Genomic DNA, 14,887 nt, shown 5'->3' on the forward strand with positions numbered 1-14,887 from the left:
TGGGCTACCAAGGGTGTGTAAGGGCATCATTGTTTTCCATGCAGATCAGGAAATAGTGCTGAATGAACAAAAGGATGGCACTCAATTACTTCCCACTGCATTCCCTCACTCTAATTAAGAAAGTAGGGATTGTCGTTAGTGCACTTCTGCATATGCACACTGTGCTTAACAACAGAAATAACCAAAAATAAAATAATCAATACAGTGAATGTCAAATATGTGGACAGGGCATCTCAGTGTGCCATGCCAGTTCTATTTTAAAGCATCTGGGGGTTAAGGGGGCATGAAAAGATGGAACTAACTGTCCTTTTCTGTCACACACTTGAACCCAGATAACCATCCAGTAATATGTGGAGCCAGCATGGAGGGCAGAGGGAACCAAGAGAGATAGAGCGATAAAGAAGAAGAGAAAGCAGGCAGAAAGTCAGACCTGAGATAGAGAGAGAAAATGGAGGGAAGGAGGATGCAGTTCATATGACGAGAGATACTCAATGAGATATGGAACGAGTAATCGGAGAGATGCCGACATGGAGAGGGGCATCATGTGGCAGCACCCTGCGTTATCTTATCCAGAAATGGATCTAACCCTGTAGCTGAACATCATTTCTCGGAAACCATCTTACCTCATTTCTGCCCAGACTGCTGCCCGGACAGACAAGGACATGCTATTAGGGAATGTGCAATGTTTATGAACACAAAGAAAAAAAACACGTGAAGAGAACTGTCTAGCCTTTGTTCGCACGTGAACAGCAGGCTAAGGAACAATGAAATGCATGGAAACGAGGGATAAAGGAAAGCTATAGTCGCAAAAAAAAAAAGATGCAACATATGCATTTGATTCATCTGTGCACTTTGATAAATAGAGTCAAAAATTTAGGTGGCATTTTTAAAGGGGAATGAGAGTAATGAACGTAAAGCTTAACTTTAGTTATATGCACCTCTCATACAGATATGCAGCCAAAAGTGCCTCAACTAGGAAGTCAATCAGTTGGGACTAAAAAATGACAACAAAAAAAATTAGAAATCAATACATAAAATTCAGTTAAAAGTCAAATGACAGGAAATAATCATCACAGACAATAAACAATTGTTTATAACAATAAACTTATCTTAAAGCAGCGATAAGAGCAACAACTCAAAATCCAATTAAAAAATGAGAGGTCTTTCATTTCATTTTCAAAGAGAGAGGGACACTTTGACATCCGGATGTATTTTGGTCCACAGTTTAGTTTAAATAAAAACAGATAGCTCTCGCACTGGAACTTTTGTTGGACAAATACTGAACATTTTAAAGAAAAGCAGTAGAGGAATTTGGTGATCAGGCTTGAATATAAATGTAGAAGGCTTTCTGATGTATGGAGAAACAAGGTCATTTAGAGCCTTATAAACAAGTCAAAGCAAAGTCAAATCAATTTAGCCAGTGTAGTAGTGTGCCTTTAACCCCCTGAAGAATATCGTCTATTTCCAAATCCTCTATCACTATCAGAGTCTTCCCGAGAATCACTCAATGCGCCACTGACAATTAATAAAGAAGATTGGGTTCAAGAGAAGGATATCAACAGCAGCTAGCTTCTCCTATTCCATTAAACACTGTTGTTAACCATGTTTGGATGCACCGCAAAATCTAATCTGGAAAAGTTTGATATGGCCAGAGATGCAGGAGAGTGTTTAAGAGAGTCAGGGAGAGAAAAAAGGGCCTTGAGGGTTTGATGCCGCGCTATCCCGCCATCTCATCTGTGGCAGTAAAAAGAACGACCTTCAACCACCTTGAACCTGCTGGAGCTGAATTTCAATAAAAGTCAAATTATCGCCCGTGCCCATGGGGCTTGGGAAAAGGCACTAAGCGGGAATTGACTGTGCATAGAAGACGATTTAACAGTCATATGGAGGTGTGAGTGAGTCAATCATATGATGCACTCATTTCTCACTGCGAGGAGTCTCGGCGGTGATGCGGCAGGTTACTGTACCCTGACGGGGAGAGGATGCCACTGGGATGGATCACTGAACACTTCTAAGTGTGTGTGTGTGTGCGCGCACATCTGCAACATGCGATTAAGAAAGTGTTATTCAATTTAGCTGTGTTGTCCCTTAACCGATGTAGTGAGATGCAGGTAATTGATGCCTTGGTTTGGTATTCCCCAGCCGTCTGCTCTCCACCGCTGAGACTGTGCTGGCTAAGCCGGTGTGAATGAGCGGAAACACACGGTGTGATCTCACTCCCTTAACCGCGAGTGAGGTGTTCTTCAGGGATCTTGTTAGTGCAGCTCGACTGCGTACACACACACACACACACACACACATACAACTTTACCAACAACACACTTGCATAAGCAGAGAATATATCCCATGAGTGCGACTAAACTACCGGCGACTACAGACATCTTCAGGTTGAGATCACCTCTGGTTCTCTCCAACATTCCTCACTTTTTAATCTCCATAAAAACGCCAGTGGCCTCCTCCAGTGCCTCGAAGCAAACACAATGCTTTCCATTAAAAGCAAACACTAAATCTTACCTTCTTTTGCAGGGTATGCTGACATGCCTGAGGAAGTCTATATATTTTTTTGGAGATGGGCTGTGTTTTTCCCTCAGGGGGCTCTGCTGAAGTCTGCATTCAGCAGTGGGGGGAATAGGAGATAGAAAATAGTCCTGGGGCTGAAAAGAAAAAAGTTTCAGCAGAGGATCTTGACCTCAGCGCATGGGGCCGACAGAGGCAGGAGAGATTCTCCAAAGTCTATAACAAGGGAGAAGGGAGGAAAAGAGAGATGATTTTTTTTTTTTTACCTCTGGGGTGGAAGATGAAGACAGACCTTTTCGAGTGTTTTTGTCTGGAGGTCTCTCATGCTGCAGTGAAAAACATCACATACCCTCTCTTTTCTTTTTTTCTGGGCTTCTTTAATGTTTGGGAAGGAGCCCTTAAAGGAATAAAGCTGATTTTTTAAAGGATTCTGTGTTTGATTTTGCTGAATGTTTTGCTGCTGTAATTGTTAAACTGCCCTGCTCTTTTTCTTTCCTTTTCTAAAGTTTTTGTTTTTTTTGGGGGGGGGGGGGACTTTTTGTGCCTTTAATGGAGAGTGGTTAGAGTCAGAAATCAAGGAGAGAGAGTGGGGAATGACATGCGTGAAAGGTTGGATTCGAACCCGGGCCGCCCGCTTGGAGGACCATATAGCCTCCATACATGGGCCCGCGCACTAACCACTGCGCCACCAGCGCCGCCTTCTTTCCTTTTCTATCAGCTGCATCATCTTTATCCCCCTCGCTTTCTCAGAACAACTCTGAATGCAAAGCCACAGCTCGGTGAATCTCTGAACTCTTCTGGGAGTGCAAATGCCATTTCACACACATTACATTCAGTCTGTTTTGCCACAGGGAGGCTAATTTTGATCCTGTGCCACCCACCCACACTTACAGACAGACACACACACACACACACACACACACACACACACACACACACACACACACTGTATATGACCTCATCTGATTTGGCATCCAGGACGCCCTGGTGCTTGAGCTCTGGCCCAGAACGCAGCCCCAAATGTCACAGCTGTCCAGTGACAGTAGTGGAGAGCGCAAACATCAGCCTTCCCTCTGGCACTTTCTGCTCTCTCAACAGTAGCTCTGCCAATACGAGCTGTCTTCTTTTAGGAAAAATCTACATCCACCACGTAGGTTTTATTTTTACACACTGCCCTTTTGGATCCTTTTGAGCCTTCTGTTGGTTTTTGGGATGGATCACAGGGCGGGCTTCTGGATGCAGGAAGACAGTCTGTGGTGAACCCCTCAGATAAAGAAGCACCTATCTGAGGAAAGCAGAGTTTTCGGTCTGCACTGTACTTGAACCACCAGATAAGGCTGTTCTGCTGGTGCACACCTTGAGTCAAAGTGCGACACTTGCTGCTACATTGGTGCAGCTAAAGAGCCGAGACACCTCGTGAAATATGTAGTGCCACAGTCCCACTTCAAGCTGTTCTTTTACATCACACGTAAGAAGCAGTGGCAGCAAACACTCGCACACTCACAGCTACCCTTATCACACTGAGAAACGCACACATTCACGCAGCCACGCATGCACAGGCAAATACAGGAAACCCAAGCAGCTTACACAGCTGTAAAAGCTGCTCCGAGCTGTTAAATTATTCCTCCAGTTGTATGTCACTGGGTTAGAATAGTTGCAGGTGTCTGTCCACCGTGGGTGTGAGTGTCTGCTAGGTGGTGTGAACAGCTCTGATGGCAGACACGAGTGGTTTGCAGGTGTTTGGAGAGAACAGCACCCCGTCAGGACCCACTGTATTTTAGATGAAATGGCAGCAGTGTATGTAGTTGGAGGCAATAAGTGGACCTCTGGGTGTGGTGTGTGTGTAGGAGAAAGTGGATATAACACTATAAAACATTAGTTTGAAGCTGCCTTTCAACAATTGTAGTTGTATAAAACAAATGCTAAAGTGTCAAGCTGGGAATTCCACAAAATCTTGATCCCCTTTACACCACTTTATGTCTGCGTTTATCCTTCAAACTGCCAGACTGTATATTGGCATTGTAATGTCATTTCTTCAAATCCTTGAATCCTTCATATCTCTGGAATGTGTTCAACCTGAACTAAAAGGATATGTAAGCCGATCACAATGAATGATATTCCTATTGAAGTGCATAATGAAATAAGAAAGAACGGAGAAGTGCTTTCATTTTTATGATCAGAGTGCAGAGGCGGTTACAGACCTGCAATCCAACACAGTTTTGTTGTTTTATCTATAAAACAAAAAAAAAGACAACCGTTGTCCTGTTTGCTTAGTGTGTCATTATTTTACGATTATCTTTTTTTAATTGTTAAAAATCGGTTTCTTAAACACTTTCTAAGTTCTGTTCATGATGTTTTTGCTCCATTTAGGTCATTGTAAAAACATGTTCATTTACCACAACCAAGCTGCTGCTGCCTCCTGCCCCCTATTAATTTAAAGGGGACATATAATGAACGCTTTCAAATTTTCTCAGTTTGTGTTGTCACAAGCTGGATTCTGGTACCCTCCCCTCCCCTGATATCTCCACTCATGGACTCCACCCCCGGCCTAGAACAAAACTTTTGTGCAGGTCTGCCATCTTTATTCTTGATTCAGACGATTGATGTCTATCGGGAAAACTCAGGGGGGGGGCTCATTGCATTTAAAGAGACACACACAGCAAAACGGAGCGTTCTGAGAGAGCTGGTTTATACAGGGTAGCAAACCTACTCTGGTGCTTGATTCATGTTATATTTTGACCAAAGCACAGCACAGATGTTTCATTATACCACAGGGGACTGTTTTAAAGGTGGAAAAGGGGGGATAATATGTCCACTGATGAACCTAAAGTGTGATGTTTGAAAGGTAGAAGACGTTAGCTTCACTTTGCAAAAGAAATAAAGGTTTTAGACGTGAACGTTTTTTCTTTTAAATAGAATCCATCAGAATTGAAAATACGATCTTTCTTTTTTACACCAGCAGCTGAGTATTGATCAAGAGAAGCCAAGAAGCCATGATGCTGACAGTTATTTCAGTTATCAATTCCATCAACCTGCATTTTGTGTGAAGAGGCTCGCAGACAGCAAAAGGCTCAGAGAGGTTTTCATTACAAATGTAAGAAAAGCAGAAAGGCTCTTCAAATGTCTCGAGTATTTGTACATGTTATCTTTGAAAACATTGCTCCTCTCTTAGGCTTACATTAAGAAAAAAGCCACTTTTGAATAGAAGTGTAACAATAACAATACTTTCCATTCTGAGCTTTAATAGGTTTAAAAAGTCTCAATGCAGGAAACATTAAAACCTTATATTTACACCGATACAAATGAGTGGTCCTTATTTTCTTCCTGGAAAGCTGACTCAAGCTTCTTACACAATGGCACACATTACTACTTTACATAGTGAGTGATTAAGCTGCTAAATTAATAAATGATGTGTCAGGGCTGTCAGTCTCTACAAAGGAACAGTTTGAAGAAAAAAGAGTTAAGAGGTTATATGATCAAATTAATGCTGATCCTGAAGACAGTACAGAGGGGGGGGGGGAACACTTCGTCCCTCCATTCAGCTCTGCGACATTCAGATTGAAGGCAGAACATCACAGGGACGTAATTACCATGCCTTGAAACATCAGTCTGAACAGGGCTACAATGTAAACTACTGCAGGTTTTTGCATTGTTGAATTAGATCTATTTTTTGCTCCTAAAGATTACAGCTAGTTCTACTGCACTTTTACACCACATGACTTTTGAATTCAAACACATCTCTATAGATCAAAATCTCAAAGTAAAAGTATCAGGCATGTTTAATAGATCTCACAGGGAAGACATTTCTTGTATCTATAGTAAGTGTCGACCAGAATACTCATGAGTAATTGAAAAACAAAACACAATGCACACACACCTTTACTCATAAGGTCCCTACACACAGCAGTTGTTTAAATAAGATAAAGCACAAAACATTTTGTGTGCGATGGTGGCAAGAACAAACATGTCACACACTATTATAGAAAGGTAGTTTGTTTTTTCCAAATGTTTGCAAGTGTACAAAGTACATATTGTGAAATGCTTTTTTCTCAAACTTAAGTGTTTGCTGAGCAAACATGGCGGCTGTTTCATACAGTGTTTATTTGCTGCTGTGCAGTTATTAATGTAGATGGGGTGCTGGAATGACTCCCAGAGTTTTCACGCACTACTACTTCCCTTCCTTTTTTTCTCCTCCCCAGGGGTGTTGTTAGCCTGTGTGTCCCCTGTCGGCTTGCAGCAATAATGAGGCTGACAGACCAAAACAAACACAGGTACAGAACACAGGTAGAAGACAAAGAAAAAAGGGATGTGAAGGAACAGGGTAAGCAACTCACTGTATCAGGTAAGTCTACTCCCGTGGTGGCAGTGGGGTTTTTTTTGGTCCTGTTCTTTATTTCCTGCCTTTTGCATTCTCATTCAATTTTTTTTCCCTGAATCTTTTTCTCCCTTTTTTTCCTGCTCTGCTGTACACAGATGCAGTCAGTCACAGCCTCTGTAAAGGCATAGGGGCGATAATTGATGGCGAGATAATGCACTGTGTTATCTCTACCTCCTTTACTCTTTCTCTCTATCTCCATTGACAGTGACATGATCCATATCTCTCTCTCTCTCTCTCTATCTCTATCTCTCGCCCCTCTCTCTGCCCAGGTGTGCTGGTGACTGGGGCTAAATGATGAACAGAGCCACAGTGTCTGCTGTCTGTAATGGGGACATTATGCAGGAGGATGGGAGAAGAGCTCGCACCGGGCTCGTAAATCACGCACTCATACAGAGAGTCTCACTGCAAGACCTCACTGCTCCACTAACCCTGCAACAGATACACACATAAATGCGGGAAAAGGGCTACTCAGGCGTGCACACACACATGCAGGCACATATGCAAACACATATTAAGTATTTGCATACATACAAAGATCTATATAGAAAAACACACTCAAAGAAAAGCACATGTGCACTTGTGCTTGTGCTGCACAGCCCATTTACCTGACCTCCAGTGCGTAGTTTGCCATGTAACCACGGCTCCACAATTCACTTACATCTGTCCAGTGACAGCCCCTCCACCAACAGGACAGTGTGCTATACGCTACAGCTTGTGTCAGTGTGATTGAAGCTTGACAGAGCACTTAAAGCATTATTAGTGCTCCCTGTCACAGCCCAGCACACACAGAGGCCTGCCAGTGGCACAGGTGAGGTAAACACAGGCCCCATTTAGCATATTACCCATCAGTCAACACGACAGGCAAAAAAGATAAAGAAATGCACACCCACTGCGAGTGGGAACGCAAGCAATCCAGCCCCCCCTTTCCCTCCCCGTCTCACAAGGAGGGCTATATGAAGATAATTTGGCAGGTGTGTGCACAGGCAACCCACACACAAAACCCACAGACATTCAGACCTGCACGCAACACAATACCAGGGAGATACACAAGCACGCAGGGTGATGACAGTGGAGGCATTATTTGAAGTGAAATATCTCCAAGAGATGCCTGGCTAATTGACTGTGATGAGCCGACGCCTGCATGCCTTCATGCCTTCTTTTTTCTATTCTCATTTATTTATCCCTCAATTTCCACTTTATCTGCACAAAGATTAATCTGGAAATCCACAAAATTGGGTGTTACTTCTGTGTGATTTATAAGGCGCAAATCCTTGGAAATATCCCCAGCTGCTGATGCATGGCTTATTGCTACAACAAATATGCTAATCTCTTAAATCCAAGGTGAGGAATTGGATTTATTATCTGCCTCAATACAACCATCGCTTCACAGCAACATGTTCCATTTGGCACCTGTGATGATGGAAGGGAAATGTCAACTCCTCCCCTTTCTAAAGCATTTAGTGGGGGGGGGGGGAAAGAACGCAGGTTAAGGTATGATACTCCTGGGACTTAGAGCGCCCTTAGAGCACACCAACAATGGTAAGCTTTTAACAGTAAGCATGTTGCCAAAAGGCAGGGGGCCATGCTATGGCAACAGGGGCTTAGCCAACAGAGCTGTTTGGACTTGAAACAGACAGCTGGCACAGTGGTAGGGAGGCCCGTTTAAAAGCTCTCTCCTCGGGAGGCTATGAACCTAGTTGACCTTCACTGATGCAAGTTGAACTTGGACATGCATATACAAATGCATATGGGTTTTCTGAAGCCACCTACAAGCCTATAGGAGTCTTTTTTGTTGCGCTTGTCATGCTTTGCATCAATGCAGGAGAGAAGGATGTAAAAGAAGTTGGGAGGTAGGTTAAAAAAGCAATGGAGTGCAACAGAATGACAGAGCGATTGATACAACCAATCGGAAAGGAGACGGCACGTACACGCTCGCTGCAATGTTTACACGCTCGGCTGGTATTTGTCTTACATCTTTCAAATGGCATGAAGCAACCTTTATCCAGCGTGATTCCTCCTCGAAGATAATGGATTGTGAGCATGAAAAAACCTCCTCAAACCTCGTCTCCTGTCCCTTCCTCGCTTCCCATCAACACACACACACACACCAAAGTGCAAACACTGCACACAGACAGACACAGACACACACACACACACACACACACACACACACACACACACACACACACACACACACACACACACACACACACACACACACACACACACACACACACACACACACACACACACACACACACACACACACACACACACACACACACACACACACACACACACACACACACACACACACACACACACCTCTGTCAACACTCCCTCAGGCAGTAGTGTTAATTCCTCCCAGCCTATTCTCAGTCACACATGGCCATGAAGGCAGTCGCCAGTGGAGCCTCACTGCTAGATTAACCTTTGCTCTTGCCAGAGATCTGTTTTTCAGAGGGACCGGGACTCTGACAGGGGCCGCGGCTGGCAGATAGTAGCTCATTGTCAGAGCACTGTCAGCACCGGAGCCCTGCGTTTGTGACTTCTGAAGAGAGAGAGGGGGCCTGTTGACGTGGGCCGGGTGCCAGCCATGAGGAAAAACAGGCCTGCTGCCCCACACAGCACTTAACCTGACCTCTCCCCTCGAGATCCGGGGAAAGGGTGGAGGTGCAGACGAGATGGAGTGTGTGTGTGTGTGTGTGTGTGTGTGTGTGTGTGTGTGTGTGTGTGTGTGTGTGTGTGTGTGTGTGTGTGTTATTCAGACTACGTCCACCATGAGTGTTGCGAGTGTTTTCTCTGTGCTCGAGCAAGTGCAAATTTTGGCTGCCGATAAATCCCAACGCCAGAGAAACAAAAACAACACTGGCACTTTCTTCTCATTTCTCTCAGTTTCTCACTGATGCACAGTGTGCGATCCCACTCCCCCCCCCCCCCCCCCCACCCTGTGGTCTTTGTTACATTTACCAGAGGAAAAAGGTCACATGTCATGGTAAATATAATGAGCGTGTTTGGGAGAAATACAGCCAGTGGCACACAAGCTGCACAGTCAAAACAGGACTTCAAAATTCCACACACAAAAAAAAAACCTGTACATGGCTTTTTATTTATCCATTTGTATCCTTTGTCGGTGCTTGTGGGAATGTCCACGCACTTCAGCAGTATTACATGTGGAAGCAAAGGTTTTCACACAAGCTTTAGTAAGGATCAGTGGTTCAACTGAAGGATTGACCCACATGTACGGCAGCAGAAGTATTCAGTGAGTAAAACCATAAAGGATCAATTGGCCGTGACGCATTTGTTTGACTGAAAAAAATCAATGCTAAACGTCTTTAAAGGTTATCAATTGACTACAATACTAACTCTCTGGTGTAGATTCTCACTTATAGCACTCACTTAAGTCAAGTATTGTGTTGCATTGGATAAATAACAGGCCTGGGCTTTCACGGGCTCCAAGTCAATAGACTAGAATTAAGAAATGGAGTTAAAGACAATGAAACTGTGATAAAGAGACAACTTGACAGTGCTGCTGAACTACTCAGTGCCAGCTCTGATAAGATGTTGCCCTCTATTTGGCACCGAGTTCAACCAAGCAGCCACAGCAAAAGGCACAATGGACAACTAATTTCCTGTAAGCGCAGAATGGTCAAGGGCCTGTGAACATTGCAGTTCAACCTGCTTCAGCTCCACTCTGCCAAAATCCGGTTTAAATGACTTATAATACAGTGGAGGGAGAGGGAGGAGGTGGAAGAGGACGGAGAAGGGGGTGGAGGGACTGACGAGGAGCAGGAGCAGACGCCGGCAGCTTTCTACTTCATTGTGTGGTTTGAATAACACGGAACGGGCAAGATAGCGGCAAACAAAAGCGGAACAGGAAAAGGCCAATGGAGAGTTCCATTCAACAGGGCTCTATCTCCCCCCTCCCTCCCATGTCAGCCAGGTGAGGTGTTGTTCGCTTTGCTGTTAACCAAGTGAAGAGCTATTCCTGCCAATAAGGTTCCCAGGTGGGTGATGTACAGCGCTGAATTCTCAACTTTGAGCATGCAGGCGGGCTGCTGCAGAGTCGTGGAACAACAGGCCCACCGCAAAAAAAAATTGAGCAGGCAGGATGTGGGGGACTTGTCAGGCTGAGAGGGAGAAGAGAAGACTGGGAGAGAAAAAGCGATTCGGGTTTTAATGAAGCACTGATGAATGGATCTCAGTCCCCGGCTACAATAACTCAAAGCCCAGGCGGAGACACACACCTGGCAGGACTAAGAGCTGCACACTGCTGGTTCACGGTGGGGCCAGAGTACCCTCACACTTCTTAGCGATTGACTAGAAATTACACATTTTGTTTAAAATCCGATATGTTGAGCAGCAAAATGGGTATAGTTTTTGTGATACAAGATTCTTTTTGTTTTTGTTTTCAGGACTATCCACAGCGTGGGTAAGAACAGATAAGTGCAAGCATGTGTGGAACACTATATTGTATGTGCGTATAAAACCCAGTCATGCAGTCAAAAAACACATTAAACTTTCAGATTGATATGTCACACCCAGTGGACAGGATCATATAAAAACCTGGGCCAAGTTAAAGCCAGCCCTCGGGCCTGGTCCCCATTACAGAGAATACAGAAAAATCAAAGCACATTATGTTTATTACGCCTCTTGAGTTACGGCATCTTTCAAAGTCTTTCCAATAAAAATGTCACAATATTGCTCTTAGTCTTATTCAGCCACAGATGATGTATTTTTCCAGTTTGGCTAAGAGCAGCTGTGTAGACTGTAAATATGTGGCTGTCGCGAAAATGCTCGAGATTCTGAAAAAAATCAAACATGATCTATTCTGTAACTGCATAACTTAAGTAAAGATGGGAGAAAACTGGAGCAGATTGGTATATAAAGATAAAGATAACAGAGTAAATTTGTCACAGGGTGATCTCCTTGTCAAAATGCATCCTGTGTAACCAGTAAAATCATGAACAGTAGAGAAATAGTCTCTCTGCTCTCATGAGGTGAGTTAGCTATTCCAGATTTTATTGAACAAAAATAATGTCACACTCAAGAGCTTGATGGTTGCCCTGCTGTTGACAGACATTCTGTATTATTGCCCATTGCTTTGATGGAACTACTCCACTGTCTCCAATCATACTGTTGCCACTTACAATGCCTAATTATGCTCATCTGCCTCACTGCCCCCTTGGTATCAACTCTGTTCCATGCAGATTAACCCCTGCCTGTAAGTGTCACATTGTACACAATAAAGGCAGCCAGGGAACTCTCTGAAAAGCTGTTATGAATTGATCTCAACAGCAAATGGCTCAAAAGCTCGCTGTAGCTCTTAAGACCTCACCATATCTAAAAGAGGCCAAAGCTTTCATGTGCACTATTTACAGAAAAAAAAAACAGCGAGGAGAATAGGAACAGCAAAGACGAAGTCAAAGAGAGTGTTTTTTATTCTGTTATGCAACATGTAGTACCTGTGAAATAAATGAGTGGGTATCCACTAGAGATTGGTTGCAAGAAAACAAGTTTGCCACTCGAGCTGAATTGGTGATACAAAAAAAACAAAATAATACTGTCAAGCAAACAAAACAGAAGTGGATATTTTGTGATAAAAATAGGTTGACTAGCGATGGACAAACTGCAATCCATGAGCTGCCTCATTTAACGCTCATAAAACCAAAGGAATGCTTCTAATTTGATGGTATCCCAGAAGCAAGGTGATTTTTTATAAAAACCAAAATAGCATATGATCCTCTGGGATTCTTCGATAACTGCAGGAAAATTCATTTGCTGATAAATGTGTGTGCATTTTTTGCAGGTTTTGCTTTATTTGTGGATAAGTAATGCTTGATCTAATACATCCATTACTGTAGTTAGTGTATATGTATGAGTACACGCACACACTCACACAGTTACACACTCATAAATTGACTTGCATGAAACTTTCCACTTCTAATCATAAGCTACCATATGTCTCCTTTCTGTAGATCCCCTGTGGCCACACTCCCAGCCAAGCAGCAGAGCTTCTGGGGAGTCCACCTGTGATAGGTCCAGGAACACAACTATACTGATGAGCTGAAACTGTGGCCTAAAGCCAGCGCTAAGAGTCGTGCTAGGTTCAGAAAAGAGCTGGCGGGGGGACGACTCACACCTCTGTGGACAGGCTCATGAATACTTATACCACAGTAATTAGAGTCCTTCGGCTGTACCCTGTGCTCTCTTTTTCCTGCAACCGTTTCTCTTTTCTTTTTGCAGAAACACACACCCTCCTCTGAATAAAGGACAGAGCAGACTGGTAAGCAGAAGGATGGGGAGATCTCACCAAGGCTATCAGTGAATCCAAGACAAACCTTGGACACCTTTTTCTGTGCGGCACCTGTGCCAGAAGCATTGCACATCTGCCTTGCATCTGCTCATTACAGGTGATTAGCGAGATGTTATGGTGCATTTTCCAACATCGAAAATGTTTCCCCGCAGTGAATGTACCGGGTAGCTTTCTACATTACGAGGAGCACTTACCTTAAACATTCCATTTAGAGAAAATAGAAAGACTTAAAGCTTGAATATATGTCCTCCATCTGTTCAGCTTTAGGATTAAAAAAAAAAAAAATCTAATATTTCCTCGTTGTTTTTACACCTGGCCTTGGTGTCTGAACTTGCTGTGGGCTTAAAAATAACCTGTCAGACATTACACCTACATCACAGCAAAGATGACCCAACAGGCAAACAAATGAATGCAAGACTGACTCAACAATCAGCCCACATATCTACAGAAGGTGGCTTACAAGAAATCAGCTCCTCATTTAAGCAACAAACTCCAAATGTGCTTACACTTTACCTTGTCCTTATAAATGTTTGTGCAACAACAATCTAGGGTCTGATCTTTGTTTCTGAATTTTCTCTCTATGTTGGGATGTCAGCACATAATGCTATTGGGACCTGCTAAGCATCCATCTTTTGGACTGTTTGGTTCAGTGGCATGGGCGATAAAGACAAATAGTTTGGCAAATATCCAAACACTCAAGACATCTAATCAAGCCTACTTGGATACACTCAGGGCAAAGTGTTGTCTGAGGAGACAGAGGGCGAAGTCTATCAGCATTCCTCAGGACATTGAGAAGAGACTCCATTAACATACAACAACAAAATAGAGCGCAAAGTCAAGATATGAACTAATAGGACTCCAAATTGAGAGTCACAGACAACCAATGGTGGGTAATTTGCAAATATTATCAGTAATTGAAGCAATTAACTTTGTTTTGTTGTGGAAAGGAAACCGATTAGACACTCACACGTGCAAGAACATGCACACACACACACACACACACACACACAAAACACACCAGTGCATTCTTAGACACAAACACACATGTCTCTCTCTCTCTCTTACACACATACACAAAACAGGCACACCTCCACGAGAGTCTGTGTTTAAAATATAACCCTGGAATGCTAAAATAAGCAGCATACTGTACATATATATAACCACTGACAAGAGGCCACTCACTTAAACAGATTAATAATTAACTGTGTTAAAAGCATCCTCCATTGTTGTCTCTCTCCCTCCACAGTGTACCAGATGGTGGTCCTCTCACTCCTTTGTTAGCTCATTTGTCTTTGTGTTACTTTTGTGTTTCTGCTTTGCATCAGTCTATCAACAGACAGATGAGGCCTTGGACACAAAGCAGGCTTTAAAAAAAAAAAAAAAAGAAGCATCCGCCCCTTGATTTTCCCGAGCAAACATGCTGCTCCGATTTCTAGCTCGGAGTCTTTCCTGCACTGATGTGAATCTCTGCACAGTCTTTAGGGAGGATATGTCAGCACACCTGCGAACATGCAAATGTTTTCTATCAAGACAAAGCCACACCAGACAGTTCGGTGTGATGCAAGTCAGAGATAAGTGGTTGCTTAAAAGCACTAAATTATGCATTTATTTGTTGTGGAGGAGTAGCCAAATTCACAAAATAGCTGACAGTGACAGGGCCATGTTGACATGCTTTT

General features: G+C 43.4%; 1 protein-coding gene across 2 annotated transcripts in view; it reads right to left on the reverse strand.

Annotated features, from left to right (window-relative positions):
- The window catches only part of LOC132979096 (ephrin type-B receptor 1-B), a 151,269-nt gene that overhangs the window by 111,906 nt on the left and 24,476 nt on the right, over nucleotides 1-14,887 (reverse strand). The window lies entirely within an intron of this gene.

The sequence above is a fragment of the Labrus mixtus genome, chromosome 8, assembly GCF_963584025.1.
Source record: "Labrus mixtus chromosome 8, fLabMix1.1, whole genome shotgun sequence".
Lineage (NCBI taxonomy): Eukaryota > Metazoa > Chordata > Actinopteri > Labriformes > Labridae > Labrus > Labrus mixtus.